This window comes from Myodes glareolus, chromosome 20, assembly GCF_982192425.1.
Source record: "Myodes glareolus chromosome 20, mMyoGla1.1, whole genome shotgun sequence".
Lineage (NCBI taxonomy): Eukaryota > Metazoa > Chordata > Mammalia > Rodentia > Cricetidae > Myodes > Myodes glareolus.
Window position 1 is genome coordinate 57373661 of NC_142045.1, and position 22468 is coordinate 57396128.

At 37.1% G+C, this 22468-nt stretch overlaps 1 protein-coding gene across 6 annotated transcripts in view; it reads left to right on the forward strand.

Moving 5' to 3' along the window:
- The window catches only part of Nlgn1 (neuroligin 1), an 863960-nt gene that overhangs the window by 457293 nt on the left and 384199 nt on the right, over positions 1-22468 (forward strand). The gene's annotated exons all lie outside the window — the stretch shown is intronic.

Genomic DNA, 22468 nt, shown 5'->3' on the forward strand with positions numbered 1-22468 from the left:
ACCTGAATTCAGCAATGTATAAAACAAAAATAAAGTTGAAAACACAGGATTTCTAAAAGCCCAGTAAAAAATCTCCATTCTTCTTGTGTTAGCCATCAGTAAGAGAATGCGTGAAACTAAATGTTTACCCAGTCAAGATTTTTCAATAAGAATCCCGAAAAAGTAAAAGAATCTCTTGTTTTTTGCTCTCCCTGGACTCACCAAAATACCCATCACACAAGAGAAGTTCAGCAGCTGTTTTTCCATTGAAATTCAATTAAAATGTCTCAATTATAAAATGAATTGCAGATGGGTCACTATTCTCAATCCTCCAAATGATAGCCTGGTTCTACTAGTGACTGAGAACAAACAGAAATGGAATATGAAAAAAACAAACAAACAGTAACACCGAAAATAGAATGGTGACTGCAACTATGGAAATCAACTCCCACTTGTTGGAAACTGGTTCTGCAGCCCTGTTTCTGTTACTTCATGTAGCAGGACTACAGAGACCAAGGCCATAAGAGCTTTAGGTAATACTGAGGTTGTCTGTCCATTGCCTTCATACTTCCAGGATCACATAGGATGTTACTTAGCTTATGAAAACTTGGTGGCATTCAAACACAATATAAAGCATTTATTATTCATAGATCAGTCCATTTCAAGCAAACAGCATTTAAATAGAATTCATGAGAAATGAATTATTGAATGACACCTTCAATTTATAACTCAAATAAATGATGGATCCATTGTCCTAGTTAGGGTCCAGATAGGTGGGTAAAATGGTAGGAAGTTTCCATAGAATTAGTGCGGTGGTCAATGTTATGCCTTGGTCTTTGTTTTTTGGCTGACCTGTATCTAAGTTAGGCAGGACAGGAGATTTGATAGCACTCTGGCCAAGTGATTATGCATGTAGTGTAAACTGGGTGTGTAGGCAATGGGAGGACCGCTAGTATGACTCCAGTGCTAGCACTGAGAGAGTGTGACCGACATCGGTCTACTTGTTTTTGAATTAGAACAGAAAAACAGAGCAGAGACACAGACAGCCTCTCTGACAATCATCCTTAATATAGTCAGCCACAAGGAAAATGATTCACGCTGGATTTATCAAAGCTGTCCCAACAAATTTCCTTTAAGGAAATTTGCATTTTTGCTGTTCTTACATTTAAAAAAATTCTTTCTAAAATTAAAAAGAAGACCAAGAGAGAATAAATCTAGGTGACAAAGAGAGAATAGGGGGTGAAAAAGAACACATGAAACATGAAAGAGAAAAAGACTGTGTCTGGAAAGGCAACAAGGAAGTAATGGGTACACCAGGAAATTATAGGAGAGAAATGAGAATACATGTTAGCACCCTTAAAAACACCTTAATAATATCTAATACTACTTAGATATTAATTAATTTAACTAAAATATTAAAATCTAAACTGAAAAATAATCTTCCTTGTCTGTGCATGTTTATCCATGCATGCCTCCTTCTGCATCAAGGTGTCCAGGGGCTAACCAGAGGCTACATTTCATGAGATTATTCAGTGTAAGGCAAGTCACAGTACCCTCAGAGTTATTGCAACAAGATGGGAGCTTCCTTCCTCACTGAGGCCCTGAAGCTTGCCTCAAACAATTTGAAGTCAGTTTCTCTTTGATTTAACAAAATGCACAGTTTTGAAATGAGCTTTAAATCTTTTACTCTTACTATCTATAGTTATTGCTCAACATAATAGATTTGATTTGAATAATATCCACTGCTCCCACCTCATTTTTCTGGTTCTTGGTTACCTTTGCTTTATACTGTCTGTCCATCACATGGGGAGGCTCTAAGGGGATGTTTTAAATGTGATATAAAGGAAGATAGAGGTCTTTGAGCTTGATAATGCTGTGTGAGCACATTGACTTTGATGGGAAATGTGTCCAACACCTGAACTTAAATAGCGCTTGACGATGCAGTGTGAGCACATTGCGTTTGGTATAAAGTGTTTCCAACGCCTGAGCCAACAGAGGTTGGCATAAAAAAAAAGAAATCAAGGGTATACAAATTGGAAAAGAAGAAGTCAAACTCTCACTATTTGCTGATGATATGATAGTTTACATAACTGACCTCAAATATTCTACCAAAGAACAATTCCTAAACACCGTCAGCAGTGTAGTAAGATACAAAATTAACTAAAAAAGAAATCAGTAACCCTCATTTATATAGATGATAAATGGGAAGAGAAAGAAATCAGAGAAACATCACCTTTCACAATAGGTGATTCACAATAATAAATAGGTTATTTCACAAATAACACAAAATATCTTGAAGTAACTCTTACTAAACAAGTGGAAGACCCGTATGACAAGAGCTTTAAATCTCAAGAAAGAAATTGAAGAAAACACTAGAAAATGGAAAGATCTCACATGCTCTGGGGTAGGCAGAATTAACATAGTAAAAATGACAATCTTACCGAAAGCAACCTACAGATTTAATGCAATGTCCATCAAAATCTCAGCAAAATTCTTTACCGACCTTGAAAGAACAGTATTCAACTTCATATGGAAAAACAAACAAAAAACCCAGCATAGCCAAAACAATTCTGTACAATAAAGGAACTTGTGGAGACATCACAATCCCTGACTTCAAACTCTACTATAGAGCTATGGTAATGAAAACAGCTTGGTATTGGCATAAAAACGAACAGAAGGACCAATGGAACCAAATAGAAGACCAGATATCAATCCACACATCTAGGAACACCTGATTTTTGACAAAGAAGCAAAAAATATAAAATGGAAAAAAGAAAGCTTATTCCGCAAATGGTGCAGGAATGACTGGTTATCAACATATAGAAGAATGAAAATAGATCCATATCTATTGTCATGCACAAAATTCAAGTCCAAATGGATCAAAGACATCAACATACAACCAACCACACTGAACCTCATAGAAAAAAAAGTGGAATGTATACTTGAACATATTGGCACAGGAGATCACTTCCTAAATATAACCTCAATAGCACAGACAATGAGATCAACAATTACTAAATGGGGGAACTCCTGAAACTGAAAAGCTTCTGTAAAGCAAAGGAAATAGTCAATAAGATAAAATGGCACCATACCGAATGGGAAAAGATCTTCACCAACCCCACGTTGACTGATCTCCAAAATATACAAAAAAAACTCAAGAAACTTCATAAAAAGAAAAATAATCCAATAAAATACGGCAGTTTAGACCTAAACATAAAACTCTCAACAGATGAATCTAAAATGGCTGAAAGACACTTAAGGAAATGCTCAATCTCCTTAGCCATCAGAGAAATGCAATCAAAACAACTCTGAGATTCCATCTTACCAGTAAGAATGGCAAACATAGAAAAAAAAAACCTTAAAACAGCTTATACTGGAGAGGATCTGGGGTGAAGGGAATACCACTTCATTGCTTTGGAAATCAGTATGGTGATTTCTTAGAAAATTAGGAAGCATCCTACCTTAAGACACCAGCAATACCACATTTGGCTATATACCCAAAGAATGCTCAATCATACCACAAGTACATGTGCTCAACTATGTTCATAGTAGCATTATTTGTAATTGCCCGAACCTGATAACCAAATAAATGCCGCTTGACCAAAGAATGGATTAAAAAAATGTGGTACATTTACACAATGGAATACTACACATTGAAAAAAAATATAACGACATCTTGAAATTTGCTGGCAAATGGATGGATCTAGAAAACACCATATTGAGTGAGGTAACCCAGAACCAGAAAGACAAATATCATATTACTCACTCATAAGTGGTTTTTAGACATAAAACAAAGAAAACCAGTCTACAATTCACAATCCCAAAGAACCTAAACAATAATGAGGATCCTAACAGAGGCATACATGGACTAATATACATGGGAAGTAGAAAAAGATAAGATCTCCTGAGTAAATTGGGAGCGTGGGGTCCAGGGGCAAGGGTTGAAGGGGAGGTGAGAGGAAGGGAGAGGAGCAGAGAAAAATGCATAGCTCAATAAAATCAACTGAATGAATGAATGAATAAGAAAGAAAAGAAAACTGAGCAAGCCAGGGAGAGTGAGGCCAGGGAGGGTGAGCCTTCTTGGTTTTACTGCTTCAGTTTCTTCATCTAGCTTTTCACTAGGCTTGAGTTCTTGCCTTAGTTTCTTTTAATTATTGACTGGGATCAGGACATGTAAAGCCAAAAAAAAAAAAAAAAAACACCTAACCTGCCCCCCATAAAAATGAATAGTGTTTTACTAAATGTAGAGATATTTTAAGACATTTTACTTTCAAGCTCTGAATATGATTTTTCAATAAAATAAAATTAAATAGTTTGATGGCTAGGGAGATGAACCAGGTGTCAGACTTTCTTACTGTACAAGTCTGACAACCTAAGTACAATCTCTGAAACCAGATAAAGAGCTGAATGTGAATGCAGTAGCCTGCATTTGTATTCCCACATGTCCTACAAGGAAGTGTGGATTGGGAAGAGGAGAATTAGCTTACTAGCTAATGCCTGGAGGACACAGCACATGTCCTGTGACAAAGACAAGACAGGATCCTGCTGGAACACGGCACAAGGAAAAAACTTACCTGAAAGTCATCCTCCAACATCCACAGGTACTCCATAGCACATATGTCCCTATATTCATACACGTACACACACACACACACACACACACACACTCACACACACTCACACACACACACACATACATGCATATGCACACACATACACACATATATGCATATGTACACATATACACACATATACACACATACACATGCATACATACACACACACACATACACACAGAGACAGATAGACAAACAGAGAGACAGAGAAAAGGAGATAGATAGACAGATAAAAAGATTGAGAACAAAAATGAAAGAAAATAAAACAGCTTCGGTATATATGAAGAAAAAAACCTACTAATGAAATCGATGGTTCATACCCAGCAGGAAGATATTCTTAATTCTGTCACTAGAAGGAAGATTAAGACTCAAAAGTAGCTGGGCAGTGGTGGTGCACACTTTTAATGCCAGCACTATGGAGGCAGAAGCAGGTGGATCTCTGTGAGTTTGAGGCCAGCCTGGTCTATGAGAGCTAGTTCCAGTTCAGGATCCAAAGCTACAGAGAAACCCTGTCTTGGGGAAAAAAAAACCCTCAAGAGTAGACTGTACAGTGGGAAACATTCTAAAACAAAGAAGATTTTTTTTTTACAAAAGGAATTAAAAGGGGGAGGAAGATGAAAAGAAAGCAGAAATAAAGGTTAACTAACAGTTATTTAACCTTTACATACAAAGCTAGATAATTTGGAAATCTAGAGGGTTTGCTCCTTAAGTACAAGAATTATCAATATGTACAGTATTCTACTTGTAATGGATAATATAGTATGCCATAGTTTTTGGATAGTTAAAAGGGTTTTGTCATCTACTAAAGCTTGTAACTTGCTTATCATCACCTGGCTTCAGTGAATGCAATCAGATGAAAACTCCAAGAGAAAGCCTTACATGCCACCTCCACTGAGAATACTTTGTTCATGACCATGGCAGATCCAGGAACATGACAGTTTATTGTGCTCCTTAAGCCCATGGACTTGACCTTGGTGTAGCAATACAGTGACCAGTTCTAGTACTAGACAATCAGATTAAGTTCCCACATGACATCACTGACAACTCTGCTTTTTTTTTTAAACTGAATTCTGAATGAATCTTGTGAATAGACAGTCTTGGCCAGGCTGATAAATTTGGTATATCCCTTCCTAGAATGTCATTTCAAGTACACAAAATTTATATATATAATCAGTGATATGAGATACATCATTTCCATAAAAGATGTAAGATGATGTGGACATCATTATGGATATAGTAAACCCTAACACCTAGTAAACAGGCTTAATGTCAAAGGAGTGTTGAGTGAACTTAGAAGTTTTCCTCATCCAAGTTTAAGAGCAGAAATTCAGAATCACAGGCTCAAAGAAATAAAAATAATGCATGGTTTCCAAGCCTAAGATGTTAGACCCCAAGCAGGCTATGCTGTGGGGGCCACAGATTTGTTCATTTCTTCTTAAACAGATCCTTTTCTGAATAGCATGATTATTATTTTTTTTTTGCAGAGTGTTCATAGGAGTGAATAACCCATAGTCAAAGGTAGGAAGCCTAACTTGAGCCCCTATGTTCACTGGAACTAATTTGGTTTCTAGCCATCCAGGAAAGATGTGTGCCGCAGGTATACAACTACCTATCAGGGGCTCCAGAGACATCTTTTCGTTTTCCAAAGCAAGCCAGCAATACAGACTGTAAAGCACATGCCTTGTTACCCCTATGGCAGAGTAAGTTTTTGTTCTTGTTGTTTTGTTGTGTTTGTTTGTTTTTCATTGTTGCTTCCTGCCTGTCACCCCCATACAAGCCTCTCGCTGCCTGAGAGATTTTGTGATCCAGAGAATGGCCACTGCAAAGAACAGCGTAAAGGTTGCCAAACGCAGCTGTCACAGTCTGTGTTTCTGCTGGGTCGGTATAGTAACCGGTGAAGCCATGGAATTTGACAGCTTTACACTGGACGTGGCTTTCCAGTTCCTCTTCATACCCTCCCAACCCCAGTGCTCAGGCAAGACCTGAGTCAGGAGTTCATAAGGTTTGTATTTGAGTTTTGACACTGCTGCTTCACGGAGAATTTCTTTCAGTCTTACCCTATTCATTTATAAAATAAACATGATAGAAATAGTTCTTTTCCTTTAAAAAATCTTGTGTATGGTGTGGTTTTGTGTGTGTGTGTTTGTGTGTGTGTGTGTGTGTATGTTGTGTCCATGCTTCTTTGTGTGAATAAGGACACATGATGGATGCAAATGCAGAGGCCTGATGGCGGTCCTTACTTTCCATCCTGTTTGAAACAGGGTATCCTGTAAAAGACCTCTGCATCCTGCATGCTAGCCTCCACCTCAGGACCCTCTGCATCCTTCACACTGACGTCCAGCTTGCAAGGATTCTCTGCTTCCCAAATGCCTTACACACACTGGGATTACAAGCAAGCTATTGCCTATGGCTTTACGTAGGCTTCAAACTCAAGTCCTCATGCTTAAAACTGAGGGCTCTTCCCAGCTCTGTTTTACTTACTAAAAAGCCTTTTCAATCATCAAATGTATAAAAGTCATTAAATACAAGCCCTGAAACACAAAGCAAACAGTCAGTAGAGTAATAGTAAAAGTAAACACTGGATCTTGTGCCAGCCACTGGAAATTAATGTTCCCAAGACATCCTATTTATTCAAAGCATTTCTTAAACAAAAGCCAAGCCTAATTTTTGGAACGAGAAAGTATTCTACTTTTAAACCTTTGAATCATTCCTAATAATGCCATGCTTTTATATAGAGTTGTATTTTCAAATGTTTTTCTCTTCTCATCATATTCAGAGGATAAAGACCCTGAGAGGTTTCTTCATGTTAGTTCTAAGAGTTCAGTACTTCAACTGAATATTTTATCTAATCTAATGGCATATTTTTATCTTTATGTGATTAGGAAGCAAAACCTAAGAAATGACTTAGCGAATGAAGTCTGACTACTCAGTAAGAACTTGGGAATTACCTACAAAGACGTCCCGGCAGGTCCATCCACGGCAGATAAGAGTTTTAAAAGCTTAACATAAACATTAAATGCTTCTTGAGAAAATCCTTGAGAAAACTTAAAACTGAAGATAGTAATTGATGAAGATGATAAAATTCTAAATATAGCACGCTAATAAAGAATGGAAACCATATCAAATTGATTTGCTGTGGAGGCAGGAACTTCCCAAAAATATTCTGTTTATGGGCATCCTAGAGAAGCAGGAAGTATAACCACAGGAAGTATAACCTTTTGACTGTGGCTATGACCACTGAGGAGGCAATAATTTTGACAGTGGTATTGCAGTGGCTCAAACTCCAAACAGGTCAATTAGCTTTATTTAACGAAATTCTTTTTCACCTCTGAATGAATTTAACCACTGAATATTTATATAATCATAGTTTCAAATTTTGGTTATGCTTCAGTTTATCTTAAAAATTTAGCAGGGATTCATTAATTCTAATTAATTAAAATAATGTTCAGGGATTTGTTTGCATGCTGTCATTAAATTAAATCAACCCCTTGAAATTCAAAATAATTAGCGAAGAAGATCCAGAGTGATGAGATACTTTTGAAAGGGCATTGTTAGTTTATGTTGCTATGAGAGAAATATAGAACACTTTAGAACAGTATAATTTTGGTCTCTGGTTTTAATATTCTAGATCTGGAACAGGAAAATGGAAAATAATGGAACTTTATGTTATTTTAGGAAATGAAAGCATATTACAAAAATCGGGCATATCAAAAAGTTTTACGAGTTCTCAATGGCCACATTTTTAATAACTGTATAAAAATAAAAAAATACTTTTAATTATGTCTATGAATATATTGATACAAAAGTAGGTTAAAACTGTGTAATTAGAACTGAGGTGACAATATCCTTTGGAGACTAGGGACACAGGTGCTCCCACTGACACAGCAGTGAGGGCCTCGACTCTAGTGACCGAGGACTGACGTTGACGAGCGAGAGCACGCAGAGAAAAAGAGCGTTTACATGATGTCAACGTGTCCTCTCTCCAAAGGCACGTTCTCACTCAAGCCATTCGCCTCTGCATACCCAGTCCCGTCAGTAAAACTTTGACCAAATGATATGAATTAATGTGGCCAGCCTCTTTGGTGAACTATATGGATGATCTAATATTCCTCAGGTTTCCTTCTCATTAAAACCTCAGACTGCTCACATTTCAACCAAAGATTAGACTCACAGCACAAGGCCGTCTATGAAAACCTGACCATCAGTTTCCCTAAGGACTGAGGCCATAGCAGGCAGCGGAAACGGATAGAGTATCCAAAATTGACACTGAGGAAGAAGGAAGAAATTAAAGGTGACATTGGAGCAGGGGTAAAAGCAGGCGGAGACTGCTTGTTCGTTTCCCAGTAGCCCAGTCCAGAATAATGACACAGAAACTATATTAATTACAATACTGTTTAACCAATAGCTTTGGCATATTTTTAGCTAACTCTTATATCTTAAATTAACCCATTTCTATTAATCTGTCTATAGCCATGAGATGGTGGCCTACAGGTAAGGTCCTGTCTGGCAGCCGGCATCTTTCTCCTTTGGCAGCTACATGGTGACTCCCTGACTCAACCTACTTTCCCTCTATATCTCTGTTCGGATTTCCCACCTGGCTTTACTCTACTAAGTCATTGGCTGAAACAGCTTCTTTAATACCCAATGGTAATAAAACATTCATAGCAGACAGAGGGGAATCCCATATCAGGTAAAGCCCTAGACCAGAAGCTTCTGGGATAAGAATGGCTCCTTACTCCAACTTGCTTACCATGCTGCACTGTGGCTCAGGGTGCTGCCCTGATGGACTTCGAGGTTTTGATAAGTGGTTCTAGAAGGAGATCACACAAAAGAAAGCTGGATGAAGGATACTTGAGAACTTTGTAAGTTTAGATCTCGTCTATAAAATCTAAAATTAATACAAAATGTTATCAAATGACAGTTCTCATAATAAAATAAAAATATCTGCAAGACAGTGGCTGACATTTAACCAGCAATGTGTACCATGAGTTTTTGTTTGTTTGTTTGTTTTTAATGCCTTCACATTTACTTAAATATGCCATTTTTACAAATTAATACTTAGAAGTTTTTCTTTTATTATTTTGTTTATTTTTTATTTTATTTACTTATTTATATTCTTTTATTATTTTCTTCTATTATATTATCACTGTGTGGATAAGGAACTGAGGAGAAGAATAGGTGAGTTAGCCCTGAGGTCTCCAAGCAGTTAGCCATGGTGCTGGGACTTTGCTATATGACAGTAGAACAATAATTATATTCTTTTCTTCCTTTTATTGAAATAGGTACTTTTTTCCTCTTGTAAATATCTGTATATGGTTTCCCATGCCTCCTCTCCTCCAAGTTCTTCCCCACTTCCCTTTCTAATTATCTCTTATTTGAAAACCAGTCTTCTATGTGACAGTAATTGAATACAACAAAAGAATATGTGAGAAGTAAAGACAAACTGTCCCACTGGATTGGACAAGACAAGCAAACAGAAGAAAAAGTCAAGATGATTGTCTTTCTTTGCCCATAAAAACTCATTTCTACCACTTTTGTTATAAACAGTTCTGGGACTTCATATAGTCATGTAGTTCCAGCGGGGTACATTAGGCTTAATTTTCTTGGGAGCAATATTTTTCTATCATCTTTATATATGTAGTTAATTTCCTGTTGGTGTACATTAGGTTTAATTTTTTTGGAAACAATATTGTTCGATGATCTTTATATATGTATTATTCTGTCAGTTCCCACTACTTATAAATTTATTACATTCATATATATCATGTACACACACACACACACACACACACACATTCATGCTGGTGTGTGTCATACATTGTTTTACCTGCTTTGAAAATAAATGTTATCCCTTCTCCTCTGCTGCTTTATTTCTTAGGATGAATTCCTGAAACAGGAGTTGCCAAGTCACTACTTAAATGCATTTTTATACATCTTAACTTACAACATTGTCATGTAAATTGATGGCAGCTAATGGTCCATCAGAAATGAGTGGAGCTACCTAGACAATTGTTCTTTAGTATTTGTCTTATATTCCTACAATTAAGTAATTATTAGTGTGCTATCTCCAAATTCACAAAGTACAGTGCATCTCTAGTCTGTTGTCAATCTTATTCCGCAAAACTTCAGACTTTTAAATGTCTGTTTAAAGAGTTTTTTGTTGAGAAGGTTTCTATTTATTTCTCATCTTACATACACTATTGAAGCCATGCTTAGCACCATCCCATCCATCCTTGAGTAGGGCTATCATACATGTTTAAATACTTGCTCTACTAATTTGAACTTATGGCTCACTTTAAAATGAGTTTTTACTAAGTGAATATCAGTCTTATTTTATTAATGTTTCAATGGAGGATGGCTAGATTCTGGCCATCACAATGACGTTTTGAAAAACCAAAGATTCTTTCATAATCTTTAATAGCATATTTCTCCTCTGGATTCTGCCTGTTTGGAGTTTTTGTCTAGAGTCTTCACATAGTCTGTGTATTTTATAGTTCTGTAGATGTTGGTTCATGGACAGTTGCTCCCTTTGATGTCACATACCATAAGGAAAAGCGTACCTTTATATAAGGTGACAACTGCTGAAGATGTTTCTCCAAGAGTTGATTTGCAGATAATGCATAATAATCTGTATAACAGCTTATAAATTCTTAGTTTTTACTTAATTTTATTATCTTTTATGTATATCCTATAAGTGAATATAGATTTTTTCCTTCCTATTGTAGAAAAATTCTTTTACTTTTAATTGCACATACACGTGGTGTTGGTATATGGATATGTGCAGATGTGAGTGCAGATGTGAGTGCAGATGTGAGTGCAGATGCTTATGAAGGCCAGCACAGAGTGTTTGAGCTCTGAGAACTGGGGCAACTGATGATTTAATTGACCTGATATGAGTGTTGGAAACTGAATTCAGGTTCTCTACAAAGGTGGGAAGGACCCAGAACTGCTGAACCATCTCTCTCCCACCTTCTCAGTTTTAAGCTATCAGTGTGTATATAACAACTCAAATATTTTCGTCCTTGTGAAATTCAAATATTAAAAAAATAATTTAGATAAATGACTAATAAATTGAATATTAGAAATGTTTAATTAAGGAGATCATAACTAAAGAAACCTAGAGATTATTCGTCGATTTTGTGAAGGTTTTTCTTTTAATCAGCATTGTGATTCTGAGCCCAGGTTTTCTCCATATTAGGTTAGTGCTCTAACACTGAGCCACACCCTCAGGCTCCTCAGTGTCTTACAATCTAAATGTTAAAATTAATTGTAGACATTATCATTTTCTATTTCTTAAATTTTTTTGAATAATACAAATTGTGTACATTGTCAGTATACAGTATATGCTACAAATACACATACATTTTGTCATCCTATTTCTGATTTAAATTTCTATATTTTGTGTATTTACTTGCAATTTCTCACATTAATATTGAAGATAATAATATTGTCATAATAATTCTTTCCCTGATTTTGGGTAAAAGAAAGAAAAATACAATTATATTACACTTAAGAAGAAAAGTCATTTCTCATAATAAAGAAAATGGAGACACAAGCACATTGATAATTTAGAACGAGGAAAAACATTTGAGGGTGTCTCTTTCTTTGGATGACAACATCCAATAAAATGAGCCATTTCCCCTTTGCCCTTAGGGCAAAGAAAACTTAACATTTCTTATTAACATTTTCTTTTAATCAGTAGAATCATTAGCCACTCAATCATCTCAGTGTTGCTTGCCCTTCAGAATCCTAACCCCAGACTCCATGTGATGCCTCACTAACTCCCATTGCTTTTGAAAGGAGTTCTGTGCTCATAATTGACAGGAATTCTCTCAGGGAATTGAAACCATAAATAGATGCTTTAAATTTTTACAGTAAGACAGAAATATCAGATGGAAGACATCAGTGGCAATTCCTAGCTATATGCCTTGGCATCTCATTTCTATTTCAGGACCAGTTTAAATAAACATCTTGTCCTGGTGCTAAAGTATTATTCACTGGTGATACTTCGAATGAGGCACAGAAAAAATTTAGGCAGTTCCAGATTCATGAGGTGCCCTACATCTGTTCAAAATGATCATCAAACAAAGAATAAATGCAATTCCTTCGGTAGTCTGCTAAATCACTGTTGACAGTGAGTGATGGGTCCTGTTGATTCCAGTTCCTGGTAATGACCCATACACTTGGCGATCAGGTGAAACTTTAGCATTGACATTAACCTATAATGCAAGGAGGAAGTTCATTTTATGTCCACATATGCAAGTCCCCAAAGTCTGTCTATACTAATTTTATCTTAGTTAAATTCAGAGGAATAAATATAACCCATCAGTAATATAGTTCAAATTTCTCCCAGAACATACCACACACTGCATGACTGATGAGCAAGAGAAACATACTTCTTCCATGTTTGAACACTGCAAATTCAAAGATCACACATTTAGAATCTGATGAAGACTGGTTTCTCTTGAAAGATGGCTGCCATCTTCTGTCAAGGACACAATTGTGACCTCAGTGAAGAGAAGAGAGAGGGATAGAAGGATTTTTCTCAGAATTTTATTTTAAGCTGTAAGTTCATCATAGCTGAGGTGTCTTCCTATTAATTTCAGCACATTGATATACTTAGTCAACATGTTCATACTGGAGGATACATTCTGACCATAGTAGTGTAGAAAGATTCACCTGAGTGTCACTATTTCTACAGATCTATATGTTATTTCCTGGGAAATCAATCAAATATTAACCCATGACTGTAAAAGTATAATGTGTGCTGCATTGCTATCCCTGCATTTGTCACCTTGTGTGTTTTTATAATGAGATATTCACAATTTAGAAGACAAACTAGGTGTTGTGTCCTGTTGCTTTTTAGCACATTGTATTTGTATGGCTCATCCAAAGGACTCCATTAAATTCAAACTTAAAATGCATTTGCTTTATGGCAAGGATGGTTGAGATATAAAAAGAATTCCTTTTGAATCACTTACTGGCATTACCATATTATATAAAGACCAGAAAAATACAGTAAGATCCTGGAAAAATATAATACTTAAAATAGCAAGTGTGAACTGGATAGGCTAAAGATGACTATTGTCATGTAAATTTGATATATTAATACATAAAATACAAAGCAAAGTAAATTATTAATAATGCACAAACAGAATGTTATTCAATAGGTAGCTAATGAATAAGTATCTAAAGGAAACAAAATTTATGATGTCAACATTATTTTTTGTAAGGCGTTCAGCTAGACACAATATTTTTAGTGTACTAAACACCAACACTCAATAGAAATGGGGGAAATAGTAGAAGAGACAAATTAAAAGAAAGAAAATTTAGCTTGTCATTGTATTAGGCAAGGGAAAATAAGACATTTTATAGCCTAAAACATTCTTAAATCCCCAAAACTAGTTGTAAACAACAACAACAAAACAAAAATCAGATATAACATGAAGTGATATTAATTGGAAAAAACACTGTAAATAAACAAATATGCAAAATATTGAAATTCTCTTGAATTACAAAGTGTAAATTGAGGTTCCACTCAATATTTTTCATCCTGAAATATATACTAATTAAAATAATTTTATATGTTTAAATGCCTTTTGATTGGCAAAAAATTATATTAATTGTAGATATGTATTAGGAAGCATGTCCTTGATAAAATTATGACATGCATATTTTCTTGACATTTTAATAAAAGAATCGGAACCATAAAGAATGCTTATCACAGGTTATTTGTATCGGTTGCTCTAAAAACACACATATCCCATGCTGGCCTTGTGATAGAAATTCTTAGATAACTTACATTGCATATATGCAGAATCTTGTGCATATACAATGGTGCTATGCACAAAAAACACAGTTATATACTGTTATTATTAGTTATACACTGAAGTGGAAATTCCATTTTAAACCTTGAGAAACAATGTGCACAGATGTATAAGACATGTCCAAAATGAAAATGAAAGTGTATACTTCAAGAACGTAAGATGAGTTGCATTGTGAAAGTTGATCAATAATTTTCTTATTTATGTTTGTCTCAAATTTACTACTTTTGGAAAATTCTTTTAAATTTCTCAGCGGGTAAAGAATCATAAAAATGAAGTAAAGTTTCTAACAGCATAAAATGCTCGGTAGTCTATATTTTAGTCAATATTCCTCTCGGTTTGTTTTGTAACATTTTTTTTCCTTATGGTTGGAACAACAAGGGGAAGCTGCTCTGCTTCTGGTGTCTGTGGTTCTAAGGCATGAACAGTGTCTATGCTGGTTTGTACAGCATTTATAAACTGAAATATTTTAAGGCAAAATAATTCTAACATGGCATTTTGGTAATAAATTTATACTAAAATTAAATAGAAACCAACACTATCATTGACAAATATTACACTTTTATAAATATTATTTTTCTGTTCTTACTTGGGCAATTCTTTGTTTACAAAAAGTCTTCTCCTGACTCAGTAGGGGAAAAAGTGTGCATGAGCAGAGACTACCAAAGGCAGTAAACATAACGCAGCACATTATTCCACAATTGCTCTACATAATGTTTGTCTTGTACTGGATGATACTACATACAGAATTTGATGAAAAATGTATCTTGAAAAATGGTTCTCATTGGCTGGATTTCACAATGCATCAACAGCAGAATGGGTCTATATTTCATTGCCATTACTTGACTTGTTTTGTGTGATATGAAAGTAAAAATTCAGCACTCAGTGTTTATCACAGTCATTGATGACTTAATTTACTTCGTAGCATTTCCATTCCTACTGAGATAAAGTGTGTGTCTCGCTTGACCTCTGTTATCCTGAAGTCCTATTTCTTTTGAAAATGTTAGAAATGGTATTCAAAAGTAGAGATGGTTCTCTCTATCTCAAGATATGGTAAATTTTATTCTAAATGTCAAATAATTGTTTTAAAGGCTAGGATTATAACACTAACTTTTACTTTGTGTATCAGTCATATATTAAAATATTTTGTCAGATTTACACGAGGCCCCCCTTTAATTGGAGGCTGAGTTCTGCAGGAAAGCACCAGTGTGTTAGATTCATTTACTATGTTTTATCAGTGGAGCATTTTGTTTCTTATAGTATCCTTATCACTAATTTTTTATTGTTAGTTTTAAAATGTAGTTTTTATATTTTTTAGTGAAACATCTTTATTTCCCCAAAGATGACCATCACTGATGAATGTCTCCAGATTTTCCTATAGTTTAATAACTTTTTAAAAGAAATCAAGTCCTCTTTGGGAGACTTCAATCAGAAGAGTTAACCAAGACACAGTATTAAGGAAAGTCACTTTGACCACCACAAGTTTATTAAAAGAGAATTCACATGCTAGTAACAAACATATTTATAGTGGTTGAAATTTTATAAACCAGTTTTAGCTGATTTTCTAATTATATCTAATCTTTAAATAATACAGGTGTATCCTGAAGAAAGGCTCACGGCATATGATAGTGAGGCAGATAGATAGGAAATCTTAAACACCCTTCTTTTTTTCTGTTCCCAGGGCTCTTAGAGGCAGGGCAGAATTTCCTAGCTAAATAACAATTGACTCAATAATAGATAAACTAAAACACAATAAGATGCTCAACAAAATGAGCTTGAAAGCATCATAAGCTAAATGTTTGATCAGGTTTTTATACTGTGCTCATTTTATTATATACTAATCTTTTGATTAGATAGTGGCTTATATTATAGCATTTAATCAATATAAATACTATTCCAAATAAATTTTGTTTCAAGTTATATATGTTATTAGTATGAATAACTGAATCTTTAAGCTTTTGAAAACTACAGGTATTCATATAATTATTCTGTATGCATGTGTGTGGGTAAGGGGAAGGAAGAGGGAAACGTGTGTGCTGGGTACACGTGCGGAGGTCAGTTGGTAACCCCATGAGTCAATTCTTTCCTTCTATCATACTTGTCCAAAGGATCAAACTCAGGTTGTCAGAATTGACTATGTTAAACACCTTTGCCGGAATAATTTTTGTCTAAATATAGATTAGGGAAATATTCACTCTTGAATTATGTGCCCACACATATTTTGTTTTAACTGCTAATGGAATTATTAAGTGTTTTAGCAGTATTTCAGGATGCAAGGTTCCAATTAAAATCAAAGCTCAGAGGTTATCCTCCTTGTCATTTGAATATGAACTATTGGCATACATAGTTTACAAGACATGTGCAAAGGCAGGGTTGTCATGACGTCGTCGTTAATTAACTGATCTGCCTGGAAACGTTCCGTTATCAAGATAGAAGGCTGCATTTCAAACCAACTATACAATTTTGGTGTTTGTATTCAGTATTTGCATGCAGAATGATTTTGAGATGAAAATTGAAGGCTTCTAATTTTGTGCTGAATGACAGCTATGTATTTCCATAAATGTATGAGCATTTTGACATGAAACTGTTATTTCTCTTCTGAAGTCATAATTGCTCAGTGTGAAAGTAGGCCATGGGAAGGAATAATAATAATAATTTTCCTTTTTGAGATCATGGCAATAATAAGCATAATTTCCCAAGCTTCATATAAGCAAGCAGAGCCTGGCTTATCAGCAATCTGACAAGACCATTGCTGAGTCGGGAGAGCACAGATAAATTAGCTAGTCATTGCAGCCATCTTGTCTTTCAGATCTGTCTTCCTTAACAGTGGCCACTGAGTTAGCTTCTTGCTACTTCTACACTGGGGACTCGGACAAAGAGAGCAAAAGGGAGGTCAGGGGCAGCATCCCGAGGGTTTGCTGCCTTTCATCGTGAAGCCTTCAACCTGACTAATCGCAACATGTTGTTTTTAGAGCAGCCTGTCTGCTTTGAGAAGAATCTGTTTCTCTGGGTTGTCAAGAAACAAAAGTGTCTTGTTGTTCTTGTTAAATGTTTTAAAAATTGGATCAAATCTATGCTGAAAAAGGAGCCTTGGACGGTGACAATTGAAAGGCACTGGTACATATAAGGGAGTAAAAGAGCACAGCTAACAGGTTTGGGATACACATAAGGGAGTAAAAGAGCACAGCAAACAGGTTTGGGGTACATATGAGGTAGTCAAAGAGCACAGCAAACAGGTTTGGCAGCTGCAGAGGGATGTTTGGCTGCTCAGAGCAACAGGAAGTACTAGCTGTACTGGGCAAGAAGCCGTTGAATTGAGACGCATCCAATAAAACACATATCCTGCAAAGGAAATATGGTACAAAAAGTTTAAAAAGCACCACCGTCAAATGCTCTGTGAGGTGGCTCAGCAGGTAAAGGTGCTAGCTGCTGATCCTGATGTTGGATTCCATCGCCAGGAGCCACTAGGCAACAGGGGGAGAACCTATTCCTGTGAATTGTCCCTGGTGTATACTTTGCCGTACACACTGGGATTTATTCTTGTGCCTGCACAGACAGAAGCACGATACATAGATGATAGATAGATAGATAGATAGATAGATAGATAGATAGATAGATAGATGATGGACAGACAGACGGACGGACGGACGGACAGACAGACAGACAGACAGATAGATAGATAGATAGTAGATAGATAGAGATAGATAATAGATAAATAGATGAGTGATGTTAAGATTATTTTTCTAAAAATTCACTATTACCAACTCTAATCATGAATGACTCAGAAAAAAGAACAGAAAAAACATTCAAATTCTTCAACTTTATGGGTAAAAATGTAACAACTTGTAGAAAGAGGTAGCTATTTCTCAAAAAATGAGGAGGTGTGTGTGTGTTTGTGTGTGTGTGTGTGTGTGTGTGTGTGTGTGTGTGTGTGTGTGTGGTGATATAAAGTCACTTGAGTCCACCTAGGCCTTGCAGGATTTTCTGGAGAGAGAAATAGTTTTTATTACCCCAAATAAGTGTGAGAGCTGTCTATTGGGAATCTGAAACCAAAGGTATCCAAGTTTCTTAATGTACTAGTTATATGGAGAATTTCCTTCCTGAATACCAATTTCCCCATTTCTCGGGAAGTCATCTCTTCTCTGTTCAGACCTCCATACTGATGCTCATTCCCCTGACTTGCCCTTCACACCTTCCATTTTCTAGTGGGATGATTGGTAGGAGGCAACCTCTCACACCTGTGCAGTGCACTGGTGGCCAATGGAATCTGTGTGTGAAAAGGCTGCTTCTCTGTGCGAGAAGCCGCTGCCTTGGCCCCACAGATTCTTCTCCGTGTCGAGCCTAACTGTCCTTTATGGATATTGCATTAGCATTGTGCACAAATGTTCAACTGCCTTTCTCTTGAACCTTTTTCCCTGACCCAAAGCAGATGCTTTTTCTAGATAAAAATGTGTGAAAGGTGGTCATTTATATATACTGGAGAAATACAAGCAGATAGCATTGGGAGAAAATTGTTATTGCACTTTGATCTTGAGGGAAAATTGATTTATTATTATGAAATAACAAAGTACTCTTAAAGCTAAAACCTTTTTTGCCCTACTTCAACCTGACGAAAAGGTTTACTTCCAAGTTATAAACCCATTCCAACTCTGGCTTCTAATGGAAACCCTGAGTGCCTGCTCACATGTGGCAATAGAAGCCATTGCTCAGGTAAAATGCTTCATTAAATATGGTTGGAGTCTGTGTGCTCTGGCAATTTTCAGCTACAAAATAAGAGATGATTGCACCTCTAATTAAAGTTCAATGAAGTGATCTTGGGGAAAAAAGCTAGAAGGAAATTAAATAGTGAGCCCTTCATCGTTGAATGTTGTCTTGAAGGGAATAATGTATAGATCGAAGGAGAGAATAGTGGAGATCAAGTAGGCACGATCTTGCCATGCTTAGTCTTGGAAGAAATGCAGTCCTATTCCAGTCAAGGAAATTTGTCCAGAATAAACCCTGTGATGGAACAGAAAGATACAAGGCTACAGATGCTGCATTATACAGAGAGATCCTGAAGGTTGGCAGGCCATGCCCGCAAATGAATACAAACTCCAAAGACAACTGTAACATTACAGTCGTAGCGTGGTGCCTTGACTGTTATTTAAATTCTCTTTTGTGTGAAGTTGCCCTCATAATCAAAAGTCACTTTAAGTTCCCAGTTGGAAGTCTTGTGGCTTTGATAACAGTATCTCCTCAGAGGTTCCTTAATTTGTTGTGGTCTCAGTGTTAATTTTATAGTTCTCTTCATAGTCAGAAGATGTTTTGATATTTATAAAGTCAAGGGTTTTCAAATCTCTTCAAAGAATTTATTTTAGTCAAATTATAATTCTAAAATTGTTGAACTTTTTCCCACAGGTTATGAATGTTTTCAGGACACTAGTCTCCCCATATGCTGACCTTAACCTGCATGTTTGTCTCTATAATTTCTAAATCCATCTCCTTGCCATGGATGCCCACCAGCCTTGAACCATAAGGATAATATTGCTGCCATGCCTGGAGGCATTTGTCAACTCTAGTCTTAGAATAACCAGGACAGTCAGTGTGTGGGAACCTCCTTAGTCCTCATCTCAAAGTTTATTCCGATTTAAAAAGGCTGAGTCTTGCTCACCATGTGACTCAAAGGAAACCTAATTATACTTCTCCGAAATGCACCCAGCAGCTCTATCCTCATCCAGGCACAACAATACCCATCATTCAGAAAAGACAAAATTGCTTCTAGCGCAATTCCTCGCACCTTGCTGTGAGTAATAAATACTTGATGAACGACTATGCCAGAAGTGACCTAAATGGCAGAAAGCTCATCTGCAGACAAGGTCAGAGTAACTGTGCATCAGGACGAGGCGGCCATCTCCTGAATCACCATTCTAAGTCCATGAATGAATATGAAGGCCGCATTACTGGTGGGCCCAGCTGAGGCGCCTCTGCTCTTTCATCCAGAGGGCTAAAATATAATAGCTTACACAGATTTGCTAATGTAAGATGTGATTTCACTCAGAGAAAAGCCAAAACACACTGTCAAGGCAAGCAGCAGCTGCATGAGTGACCGTACTCAAAGCCTGCTCCTTCCCAGCTTCCTCCCACGGAGTCAAGGGAAAGAGGACTTTGTATACTAAGGGGCACGGTTTAGGTGGTTCTCCATCTGCACTGACAGATCAAATTATACATAAAACCTTATTTTGTTCTGTGATTCTCACTTCCCATAATCCATCTTCTGTAATCATTTATCTAGGTATAAAGCAGCGAATGAGAGATTCTTCCTGCAAGGTCATTTGGCAGCACTGTTCTGCCTTCCTCATTGGCAGGCATCAACGTCTATCCTTGGCAGGACGGCTCCTTCTACCCTCCTCCCTAGACTTCCCGACTGCCCTGAGACAACTGTGTGTGCAGATGAATGTGCAGGAGCAGGGCATGTCCTGGGTTTCCAAAATTTTTCTGGGTATGACTCAAAGAAGGGTGTGTGAACAGACAAGTGGAGGCCCAGGTTTCTAAGTTATTCTTATTCTTGTCTACCTCAGTGGTATTTATAAAGGAAACCTCATAATGATGAGAAATCACCTATCTTTCTAGCATTTACTTCTCTAAAGTATGTTTAATGTCAAAACATTGAGCTCTGGGCATGTGTATTTAAGTGTATCTTATTATTTTACTTTTAGTGTGTCTAGTTTAGTTTCTTTCCTTTCCCTTTTAATTGAAAACAGATTGTTTTCACATACAATGACTCCCCAGCACAGTTTCTCCTCCCTCCACTGTTCCCAACGCCCCCCCCCCGCCTTCCCCTCTCACTCAGATCCTTCCCCACTCTGTTTCCTCTTCAGAAATGATTCCTCCTCCAACAAAGAGCCAAACAGGAGAAAACAAGGCACAATATGAGAAGGCAAAATCCTCATGTGGAAGCTGGACAAGGCCACCCAACAGGAGCAAAGAGTCTCAAGAGCAGGCAAAGGAGTCAGAGACACTCCTGCTCCCACTGTTGGGGTCCCACAATGAAACCCCAAGCTATCAGCCCTACCATATAAGCAGAAAACCTGGTGTAGATCCATGCGGGTCCCGTGGTTTGTGGCTATTGCTTTTGTCTCCAGGAGCCCATATGAGCCCCGATTCAGGGCTCTCCTTGATTTAATTGTTCATGTTCTCCTAGTGTCTTCCATCCCTCCCGACTCCTACAATCTTTCCTCATCCTCTTCCCTGAGGTAGAGACATGATGGAGACCTCCAATTTATTCTCTCTCTCTCTCTCTCTCTCTCTCTCTCTCTCTCTCTCTCTCTCTCTCTCTCTCTCTCTCCAATGTCTGGATGTCTCATTTGGTCCCATTAGCTGCCCGGGAAATCTTCTTTGATGTTGACTGGACAAGGCAATGATCTATGAGTTTAACACAGTACCGTAAGGAGTATCATTAGAAATCATTGCACTCATCTGTTTTGTTTCTTTGTGTCTTGGCAGTTTTATTTGGTTCTACCTTAGGTCTCTGGGCTATACAGTCTCTAGTACTTGGCCATCCAGGTAGTGTATGGCATGGACTCCCTTTCATGGCATGGGTCTTAAGTTAAAGAAAATGTTGGTGGCAACTCCCACAGGTTCTGGTGTCACCATTTTCTGGTGCGTTGTGCAGGCACGGAAGCATGGATCTCCCGGGGTAGGTGAGTGGGGAAACAGGAGTTTCCATGGAAGCAGGAAGGAGAGAATTATGGGAGAGACAACTGGAATTTGGGGACATGGGGAGTGGTATGGAAACCCAGTGCAGTGAAAACTTCCTGAAATCTCTAAGAGTGACCGGAGTTTGGACACCTAATAATAGAGGATACTGAGTCTGAACTGGCTATATTTTGTACCCAGGCAAGTCTCCCAGTGTTTGGACTGGGTTATATTCTGATGAGTTGTTCATAGAAAAGGCCCCATGGAGATGACTAAACAATCCAGGCTAATGATAGAAGGTTACTCTCTAAAAAACTTTCCCTGACAACTCTCTGTCATTCCCTGCAGCTTCCTGCCATCTCTGTTCTCTGTTTC